The following is an 11204-nucleotide window of genomic DNA, read 5'->3' on the forward strand; positions in this document are numbered from 1 at the left end:
GGAGTAAAATTCCGAATGGAATAGACAAAGATCAAGCAAGTAAGCTGACGAATACTTGGCTAAAGCCACCCTTGGCTACGAATGACACCTTCTGCACAGACACACATATTTTGGGTGTTTATTTATTTAGGCAAATTCCAAGAAGTACCTTAAGTGCCTGGAGGGGAGGGGAGCTAGAAAGGACAAGGTATCTTTTTCTTTTCAGATTCTAACACAGGAAAAATATCCCACAGGTACTGATATTTCAAACCTAAAGCTAGTCATCATTAGGCTCATGAGCGTCAAACACGTATTTAGCATCTCTGTGAGCCGTGAGCTGGGCTACGCGTGAAGAGTGGAACATCAACCCTGCCCAGGAGGAGCCCAGGTGGAGAGAGAGAAGAACGCCACCTGCAAGTTTGCTGGCAGTGTCCAGAGGGTTGTGTGGGTGACCATCACCGAGAGAAGACAATCTTACCAGTAACCCAACGCAAACACACCCTGCTCTAGAGACTACAGAAAGGTATCTTCATTTTCCCGTTCAGTCATCCTGCAGTTCACACAGAGCCCATTCCATTCAGGTGTTCACTACGAGTCCCTTCAACTTCTAGTCTCCCGCCCTTTTCTTCTTCCTTTACATCTCTTAGGTCTTTCCTACCCCTTTGCCCCCTTCTGCAGGATCCCTGAAACACTGGACATTGTCCCAGGTTCCATGGTGCCAGGACAGCCATAGGCCCCCACTGGCAAACAGACCTTGCTCTTGCTAATATTGACACCATCTCTGTAATCTGTGACCAAGGTAGTAAGGGGGTGGGGGTGACAAAGGAGGAGAAAAGTCCTGTCCTGCAATATATCCACAGCTAAATAGAATTCAAAGAAGAAATGTTATTGAAAAAGGGGTGTTTGTTAGCAATAACTCTGGCTCTTAAAACTAAAAACCAAAAATAACAGTGACTTAAACAAAATAGAGTCCTATTTCCCTCTTGCATAAAATTCCACAGGAAGGAGTCCAGTCCAGGAGCTACTTCATGAAATTCCCAGGAACCCAGCTCCTTCCAGCTCACTGTTCTGTCGTTTCTAGGATGTGACCATAGTCTTCATGATCCAAGATAGCTGCTAGAGCTCCTGCCATCAGGTCCCCATTCCAGACAGCATGAGAGAGGTCAGGGCAAAAAGAAGAGACACGGAATATAGGTCAGTTGTCCTTTGAGGAAGTTTCCCAGAACAGCAGGACAATCATGATTACAACTCCTTAGTGAGAGGAGTTGTAATCACCTGATTTCTCCAAGCCATAAACAAGCCTAGCAAATGGAATCTTTTCTGAGTGACCACGAGCCCAGCTAAAAATTCAGGGTCTTTCTATGAAAGAAGGAGAGAACAGATATTGTAGGAGAACTTGCTTCTCAGCCACAAATAGCAAACAAGATGCTTTAGGAGTAGAGTAGAGTAGAGAAAGATCAACCTAAAACTAGGAGAATTGGAGCTTACTTCATAGAAGATAGGTGGATCTTGAAAGTTGTAGTATTTGGACTTGTAGAAACGAAGAGGACATAACAGGTGGAGTGAATAGAATGACCAAATGCACAGAAGTGGGAAAATGTACATCCATTCATGCTTTCATTTCTTTCTTTATTCGTTAACTTTTTAAAATGTTTATTATGGAGCTTTTCAATCGTACATAAATGTAGAGAGAGTAATGTAATGGACCTTAAAGCCTCATCAACAATTTCAACAATTATCAATATTTTAAAATTATCAATAAACGTTTACAAAGTGGGCTTTCAAGTAAGAATACAGAAATGACTAAAATGCAATGGCCCCTAGAGGATGTGGAGAATAGGGAACTCTTGTGCACTGTCGGTGGGAAAGTAAACTGGTGCAGCTACTGTGGAAAACAGTGGAAAACAGTATGGAGGTTCCTCAAAAAACTAAAAATAGAACTACCATATGACTCAGCAATTCCACTCCTGGCATATATCCAAAAAAAAACACTAATTCGAAAAGATACATGCGCCCCAATGTTCACAGCAGCACAATTTACAATTGCCAAGATAAGGAAGCAACCTAAATATCCATCAACAGATGAATGGATAAAGAAGATGTAGTACATGTGTGTGTGTATATATATATATAAATCCTATAAAAAGAATGAAATGTTGCTATTTGCAGCAACATGATGGACTTGGAAGGCATTATGCTAAGTGAAATAAGTCAGACAGAGAAAGACAAATACTGTATGATATCACTTACATGTTGAATCTAAAAAAGTCAACTAACTAGTGAACATAACAAAAAAGAAGCAGACTCACAGATAAGGAGAACAAAGTAGTGGTTACCAGTGGGGAGATGGGGGAGGGGCAATATAGGGATGGGGGAGGGGAAGGCACAAACTACTGGGTGTAAGGTGGGCTCAAGGATGTATTGTACAACACGGGGAATACAGCCAATATTTTGTAATAACTGTAAATAGAAAGTAACCTTTAAAAATTGTATAAAAATTTTTAATGGTTTTAAAAACTGAAAAATAAAAATTTAAAAATAAATAAATAAGGAAAAAATTCAGTGACCCCGGGAGCTTATGGCATAGTGGGTACATCCAAGGGAGTAATTCATTAAAGGAAATGAATGAACACTAGGTGAAGCTGGGTGGGAATGTAGCAGCAGATGTAATTACTATACAGGGCTACCTGTATAGTAATTCTCTACCGTGTTCCAGTCATTGAGCTGGAGAAATCTGGATTAAAAGTTCCATCTCAGTTCTGTGGATGTTTACAGTCCTACAGAGGTGCTCACAGTCTAACAGAAATAAATAGGTGCAGTTACAGAAGGCCTGGGCTATAGTACCATGAGGTATGAACGTTACTCAGGCAATAGGGAAACCAGAAAATGACACAGTATTAAAGAGGATTTTCAGATGAAAATCAGTGCTGGTATGAAGGATGGATTGCAAGGAGGAAAAAAAAAATAGGGAAATGGTTAAAAGTGAATTTCGAAACAACCTGAGTAAAGAGAAAAAAAGAAGAGAATGAACGTATTTTGACATCTCATTGTGCCACACATTGTACTAGGGGTGGTTGACCTGGGCTTGGTTCCTAGGTTGCAAGCAGTGGGATCAGAATTCGAATCTGTTCTGCTGGCCTCCTAGGCCTCTGTACTTGCACCTACATCACTGTGCCTCCAAGTCCTGACCTACAAGAGTAACAGAAGGAAAAGGGAAGAGGGCGCAGATGTGAGGATGCTCCCCAAGATCAGAATTTGGTGAATAATTGAAGCTGTGGGGGGCAGGGTGGGGGAAGGTGGGCGGAGGAAGCCAAGTCCGCCGAAGCTTCACGTCTGAATGGCGGGAAGATGGTGGTGTGTTTATCTGAGACGTGCAAGACAGAAGAAATGGAGTTTGGGGAATAGATAAGGCATTTGATTTTGGATGTGTTGAAGTAGAATTGCTGTCTAGCAAGCAATTGTAAACCTGGGTCTGAAACTGAGGAAAACATCATGCCCCTATATACACATTTAGGAGACACTGGTGTGGGTGTGACAGCAGGAGTGCAGAATGTGCAAGGCCTCCTAGAAGAAGGGACCTGTAAGAAGAGACAAGCTCCTGTAAGAAGAGACAAGCACCAGACTCAGAACCTTAGTTAATGCCCATATTTCCTGGATGGAATGCAGAGCCAGGGCAGCACCTGGAAAAGACTGTCAGAAAACGGAAGGAGAAACAGGAACAGCGTCGTGTCCCAGAAATCGCAGGTGACAACCCCAAGATGCACGGGTGGGCGAGCGGCGACTGTCCCAGAGCGGGAGGGTCGTCAGCGACTCTTCAGGAGCAGTGGCCTCCGCAGTGGTGGGAGCAGGACCCCCTTGGGCTGGGAGGGAACCGAGAGGAGCTGGCGGCGGCACGGATGCACCCTCTTGCATCAAGAAATTCTCGTTGAAAAGAGGGAAGAGCTAGGATAGAAGCCGGAGAGGAGATGCAATGTGGGAGGAAAGCTGCTCTTTTCAGCATGAAGGGTGTGGGTCAGTCTGAGAGCAGAGAGAAAGGTGCCGTCAAAGAAGGCACAGTTTTTCCCTCTGGAACAGGCGGGGAAGGAAGGAGGCCAGAGGGGAAGGAGAGAGAAAGCGTGAAGACAATTGCATTTCCTGATGTGCTTGGGCGGGATTCCAGGAACTGGAGAGGTAGGTCAAGTGACAGACGGGACAGAAGCAGGGGTGTGTGTGCTTACAGCTGGAGGAGCCTGGGAGGGTCTGGAACAGGATGCGGGAGCATCGTCAGGCGAGGCTGCCCAGTGCAGATCGCGGTGGGAGCGGCCGAGTGCGGAGCCGAGGCCCGGGCCCCGTGGGCTCAGTACTGCTTGTACCCCGGCGCGGAAACCTAGGGCTTTCCGGGGTGGGGGGCGAGGGGGAGGGTGTCCAGCGTGGTAGGAGGAGCTGAGCTGAAAACAAAGACTGTGGGCCCGGACGCCACAGAGGGCCCAGTGGAACCTGGCAGGGCTGGCAAGTTCCTTGAGGCCAGAAACTGCCTCTGATGCCTCATTACAGCTGCCGACTCTTGGCCCATAGGAGCTTCTCCATAAGTGTTTTGTTATAAATGAATGAGCGGAGTATAAGGCAGTAGGCATGTCTTGATGCTTTATTAGGCTTTATTACTATTATTATCTGTCAGCTACACTGACAGATTCAGGAAAGAGAGGGCACGCAGGCGGTCGGAGCAGTTGAGAGAATCCAATGCAGACTTCCTATTGGTTTACTTCCGCCATCAGTGTTGTTGGTCCTTCCGTCTTTTCTTTTGTGACTTTATTAGTTATTTCATCCCTCCTCTTTGCACCCGGCACTGTCTTGCACAGAGCAGACATTCGATGCCTGTTTACCGAATTGAACGCAAACCAAGCCGCAACGGGTACATTGCTGTTGTTGTTTATCTATCAGAGTACAAAACCAGCTGAACATAGGAATTGCTGCGTCTGCTTCCTGACACCGTCCATCCCTTGGCCTCATCATGAGAATGTCTTGCTAATTTTAGAGCTGCCTGAGCAGCCTCGGCACAGTCCCTTTTAGCCTCCATTCCTTCCAACTTCAGCCGGCCTTGAAATAAGCACCCCTCCCCCCACCCCGCCCCCGACCCCAGCACTCCGCACTGACCCGCTAGCCTTTGCCCTGCCTGGAGTTTCCCACCTTGCCCCCTCGCGGATGGAGCCTTAGCCCTCCCTGGACCCCTGCCCGGATGCTCAGGGTTGCCTTTCTAGATCTTGGCTACCTTCCACCAGGATCTGGTCTCTGATCAGTCGTGAGTAAATACTTCTCCCTGTTTAACTCAATCCTGGGCATCCGTGGCTGGCCCATCGCTACAGCTCCCGCATCTCAGCCAGCAAGAACTAGACCAGACCTGTTGGTAATCCTCAAACCTTTTAAATCTGTGATTCTGGAATTCGTGGTCTACTTTTTCACAATGGAGAACCTTTTAAGAGGTAGTTTAGGGACAGGAGACAGTCTGGGTGAAGCTACCAACCACACCAGGGAAGCCAGAACAGAAACACTGGCTTCTATGTTATATAAATATTTCAAAACTTCTCAGTAAATCTTTCTCTCTGAAGGACAAATAGTGTCATAACTTCCTTTCTTTCCTTAGTAGGAATCCTTGTTATTACAACTGAGAAAAGTCAGCACAGAAAGTACTTTATAGAGTCAGTTATCAGGCTGGACTGAAAATCTGGACCCATCACTCCCAACTGGAACAGGTGATCCATGGGACGTCTTACATCAAATTCTACCTTATCTTATTAACTCCTGCAATGTAGGTGGGACCTCATCACATCTTGAAGCTGAATCTATTCAAATGAGTCCTGCTGCATACGGTCAGAAGTTCTGGTGCTAAAAGTTTGACTGATTAAAGGCCACTTGGCACAAAAATAAGTACTTTGTCCGTGTAAATTTTGCACCGCTGGTGACTCTGTTGTCGCTTGTCGTAGGTCAGCAGGCGGGTTGAGCAGGTGCAGTGGCAGCATCACAAAGCTAGAAGATGGGGTTCAAACCCACCACTTTCTGACCATGTGAAAGGCGATCCCCCACCTAAGGCCCCTGGGACGTGGGGGTCAGGACATCACGGTGTCTCCTACATGGAGATTTTACGAGGATTAAATGAGTTGATTCATTTAGAAACTGCCCAAGAAAGCTCTGGCACCTAGTAGGTGAGTAGTGAGGGGCTTGCCTTCCTAGATCCCTTCTCTACTTCCTGCCTTGTTTTCTCCCAGGGCAACTTTTCAAAGGACGAATATGAACATATTATAAAAGCGGGAATGGCCTCTGCTCCCTCTGTAGTAAGGAAATCATTTGAAGTGTATGGAATCAGGAATTCATTTTTGTGGAATTTTCTCACATAGTTCGCCCAAGTGCCTAAACACTTCACTGGCACTATTTTATTTTTGTATGAAATATGTTAAGTGCTTCCTGGTTGGGGTGGCACTTTAGTGTACATGAAGTAATACGTCAGCCTGTGGGGCAGTCCAGGGTCAGACTATTGTCCCCATTTTACAGATGAGCAAACTAACACTGAGGGAGGTGAAGTGCTTCGCTCAAGGTCATGTGACAAGTACGTCTGGGAAGTGGGGAACCCAGGTCTCTCCACACCCTGCCCCAGTTTCTTTCTCTCCCCAGCTGCACTGAGGTACTAGTCTCCCAAAGCCCAAGGGGCCCAAAGGTGGAAATACACCTTTGTTCGATGAGTTTGTGACTTGCTGCTAGAGTATTAGGGGAACAATGTCCTTGCCTGGGACGGTGGGTAGAAATGTCAGCTGCCCCAAACACCTAGGATTTCCTCTATTTTGCTCCCTTGGAAAAACTCAGCTTCCCAGGATCCTCCCGGAAAGTCTAGCACTATTTCTCCAGCACTCTCACTTGAGATGAGTGAAAGCTTTGCCTCAGAAAGAACAGAGGGACGGTGGGAGGGGATGAGACAGAAGATAAGCACCAGGGCAGGAGTCTTGTTCTTGAGGAGGTTTTCATGATTTCGTGGAGACAGATGGTAGCTGTCTATAAAATATGCTTGCAAGTCCTGCTTCCTTCCTCATTTTGGTTTGTTGTGACAACTGGAGTTAAGTTTTAGGCAAATAAATATATAGGATCATATTTTTCACTGCAAGTATTGGAATAATCAAAGCAATGGGATGCCTCACAAATTTCTCCCTTCGCTTTATACAAGAAAACGTCTTCCTGCGAAGTGAGTTTTACTCTGTTTTCCTGGGTTGTGATGGGGAGGCGGGGGGAGAACATTATGATCCATTTCTCTGATGGTAACAGCTTCTAGTATCAAGTCACTAATCAGTTAGCCGGGATCAGTCGTTCAAGCAGGGGCGTCATCCTCATTCTTCTAAAACACCATGCTCTTGTGAATTCCGCCCGGAGCCTACTCACCAGCCACTGGTTCCTGGCCCCTCAGTCAGGCTTGTCTCCCTCCACAGCCCCCCATCCCAAGAACCAGCCCCGTCCTGATGTCCCATCCTGAGCCTCATTTCCTCACTGTCCTCCAAGCAGAGTAATGGGACTCCTAGTGGAAAACTCTAATTCCTTTTGGAAAACACATTTTATTTTAACAAAGGCCCCCAGTGCTAAATCTGGGGTTCACAGTAGGGACCATGTTTTAGGGGAGCAGGGTCTTTCAGGATCCCAGACAGGCTGCCCCTGCAGAGCCAGCTGATTGATGGTAAAGGGTGGTAAGGATCCCGCCCAAATACTCTGACACACAGATCATCTCACTTTGCCAGTTGTCAAGAGAGCATCTTTCCATGTGACTCAGACGAGCGCCTCCAGGAAAAAACAGAAACAAAATCGCTGCACAACGTGAGTGGCTGACATTCAGTGCAGCGGGAACTGAGTAGCCAAGGTCAGAAGGGAAACTTGGCACAAGATTAGGAGTAAGAAAGAGACCTGTGAGGACAGGTAACAAAAGGAGATGACGTGAAAACATGCAGAAATACACTTCATGGAAGGAAACTCTGGACAAGGAATGTCAGGTGCAATTAGGAGCGAGAAGGAAATAAAGCGAGATGCTTCCGAGTGGTTGCTCTGTGGTGTGATGAGCATAATCGACTTGATTAGACTCTCCAGGTTCTGATTTACAGAACGCAGGGAGAGATGCCCAGTAGTGACCTATTTAACGTTTACCTTTGAAAAGCCCTATGCTTTTTTGTCTCGTTTGAAATTCAGACTTGGTGGGTCCTTTCATTTTCCTGATGTCAGTTTGTTTCTTTACAGTATTTTGAGATGTTAAAAACTGACTTAGGAGACTATTGTCTCCTAAGGAATTAAAAATTACCTTTATGGTTGAAAGGTGGAAGACATTAGCTGACTTAGCAATGCCCCTCTTGGACCTGAAGCAGGTTTAAAAATATTCTCTCTCTCTCTTTCTTTCTCTTTCTCTCTCGTGCCTTTTCCATGATTTCTTCTATTTACACTGATTTATACACGTATTAAAAGTTTCCTATTTCTGGACTCCTAATGATCGAGATGACATTGTATTCCTGCTTTATAACATTTTAGTGGGTCAGGGCAGAAAACAATGTAAGGGAAAAACTAAATGTTTTGAAGATATTATATGAAGTTGACCTCACATGGTCCATTTCTTATATGTGCTAATTGGGCTTATCTATCGAGGCTGCTGACAATCTAGGCCTGGGAGCCCACCAGCCTGGGGCCAATTACCGCCTGCTAGTTATGTGACCCAAAGCAAGTTGCTTAATGTTTGGGGCATCAGCTTTTCACCTGTAACATGGAGGTAATAATAATGCCTACCTCTAAGAGCTGTTGTGAGGATGGAGTTAATATACATGTAAAGCACTTATTAAGACTATGCTCTCACTATTATCCAATAAATTATTCAGAGAAGCCTCAGAAGTTAGAGGTTATGCCCGTTTGAATACTTAGATGAAATCATTTAGGTAAAACTGTGATTAAATATATATTTAAATGCTCTTTACTACTGTGCTTAAAAGAAAATCAACTTCTTTGGCAAGTTACTTGAAAAAAGTCCAAATACAAAATGCTAAACAACATGGCTGAGAAAGAGACTTTATTTGGCTTAGTCAATGGCTAGAACTAACGTATATTTAGCACTGTCTAATAAAGAGCAATTTTTAAGAAGAGCCTGTTTATCTTCATAAGTTCTGCTTAAAGTTTTGGCCTGGCGATAAGCATTTGTCATCTGGTGGCTGCACAACGTCCAAACCCCTTTCTTATGTTCAAGGAAGACCCCACTGTCTGAGTCTTGGTGGGGAAAGCCATGCCTATTTCTCTCTGTGTTGTGCCATGTTCATAACCTTCCCAGGTGTACGATGTATGTTGGTTAAATTGCAAATGTAAACAGGAAGAACAGTTTTGCAACCCTGAATGGCTACACAGTGAATCAGGGGCTTATGCCCTGTTTCCGACTAGCTCCACCGAGATTAACTGAGTATCTTTGGGCAAGTCACACAACTTGCCGGGTTAGTTTCTAGCTTCTGCATCAGTGCATATGAAGTGCAAAGGAACCCACTGACCTAACTGGAGTGATGGAAGGATTAATCAATGCATGAAAATTAACTGGGGATATGTATATAAAAGTGTAGTTCTATTATATACTAAATAATAGAATATCTTTAACTCACAAATACTTTTCCCATTATAAGTGTTTTTAGAATAATTTAGTGAACTCCCAGAAATTTCTGTACTACATATTATTATAAACTTTCATTTATTCTTCAAACAATTATGAAAGTAAAATAAATTTTCTATCCTGTGTCCAAATTCCAGTTTCTGGGCATTTAGGAAATCTTTCTTCCTCAACCTTCCCTTTTATTTAATTGGAAATTGATTTAATAGTTACCAGCTTTTAAAGCTTTAATTAAATTGTATACTTCTACTCTATTATTCCATATTCTTTTCTCTCCTTTAAGGGGCTTCTATAAGTTAAGCCCCCATATTTTTCTTAAATAGATGCATTGCTTACTCAATTGAGAAATGTGGAATAAAAATTTCCCATGACTCCTGTGATTACTCTTTCAGTTGCCTCCAAATGTTTCAACCCAGCTCTCCTAAAATATGTGATCCAAGGTTGAATAATCAACTTTATCTTTTAACACACATTTGCACACAAACACCATGATTGGAACACACACATCCATACATAGACACTTCTCTGCTTTATGATTTTCCTCTCATTTTCATCAACCTCTGAGGTTTTTGCAAAGAGTAAATCATAGCCTCTAAATACAAACAGATCAAATCCCCCTCCCCACCATGTATGGCTCTCTAAAGCCAAGGTGATTTATGATGCTAAGTTTAAAAGAAATATCACTGCTGTTCATTGTTCTGCCCAGCCATTTAATAGCTGCTCCCAGTGAAACGAGACAGGAAAACATTTCATTAGAAGTGCATTAAATTTGGAAGACATGAGTGTTTAGCAATCTTTGCAAATTAAATACTGCATGTGTGGGAGAGATACAGATGTACTTCTCTTCATGTAATATTGTTGCCATGCTCCTGAGAATTTGAACAGGAAAGCAATTTTTTTTAAGTGAAGCTTAATTCTTTTAAAAATCTGCCTTGAATCTTTTTATAAAACAAAGCTTCCTTCTGAGCAATAAGCCTCTATTCTATCCTATTTTATCAGCATAGAATTTAGCCTAGAACTCAAAATGCATTGAACTTTTAGAAGTTTGTTGATTGAGTCAACAAATATTGAGCACTGTCTTGGTTCAGGCTGCTATAGCAGAATACCATAGACTGGGTGGCTTAAACAACAGACATTTATTTCTCATAGTTCTGGAGGCTGGGAGTCTAAGTTCAGAGTGCCAGCATGGTCAGGTTCTGGTGAGAACCTCCTTCCTGGTTTCAGGCAGTCATCTTCTTGCTGTGTCCCTACCTGGCAGGGAGAGAGAAAGATCCTCCATTCAGTCCATTATAAGCACCTACTAAGTGCCATGCACAGTGCTGTCTGCTAGGGGCACAATGGTAAACAAAATAGACAAGGTCCTGCTCAAATGAAGTATACAGTTCAGCAAGGCAGAGAAATGACAAGCAAACCAGCAGACAGTTACAGAGGAAGACAAGCAGGCTGATGGGGGGAGAGAAATGGGGGAAGCAAGTCTAGAAAAGGTCATCAGGGAGAGCTGCTCTGAGGAGGGGCCTTTTGAGCTGAGGCTGAAAGGCTGAGGATGAATCAACATGTGAAGAGCTGGGGAAGGGCATTCAGGTGTGACATG

Source organism: Delphinapterus leucas, chromosome 14, assembly GCF_059928025.1.
Source record: "Delphinapterus leucas isolate spDelLeu-1000000601 "Yukka" chromosome 14, BTC_Dleu_Yukka2, whole genome shotgun sequence".
In the NCBI taxonomy this organism is placed as follows: Eukaryota; Metazoa; Chordata; class Mammalia; order Artiodactyla; family Monodontidae; genus Delphinapterus; species Delphinapterus leucas.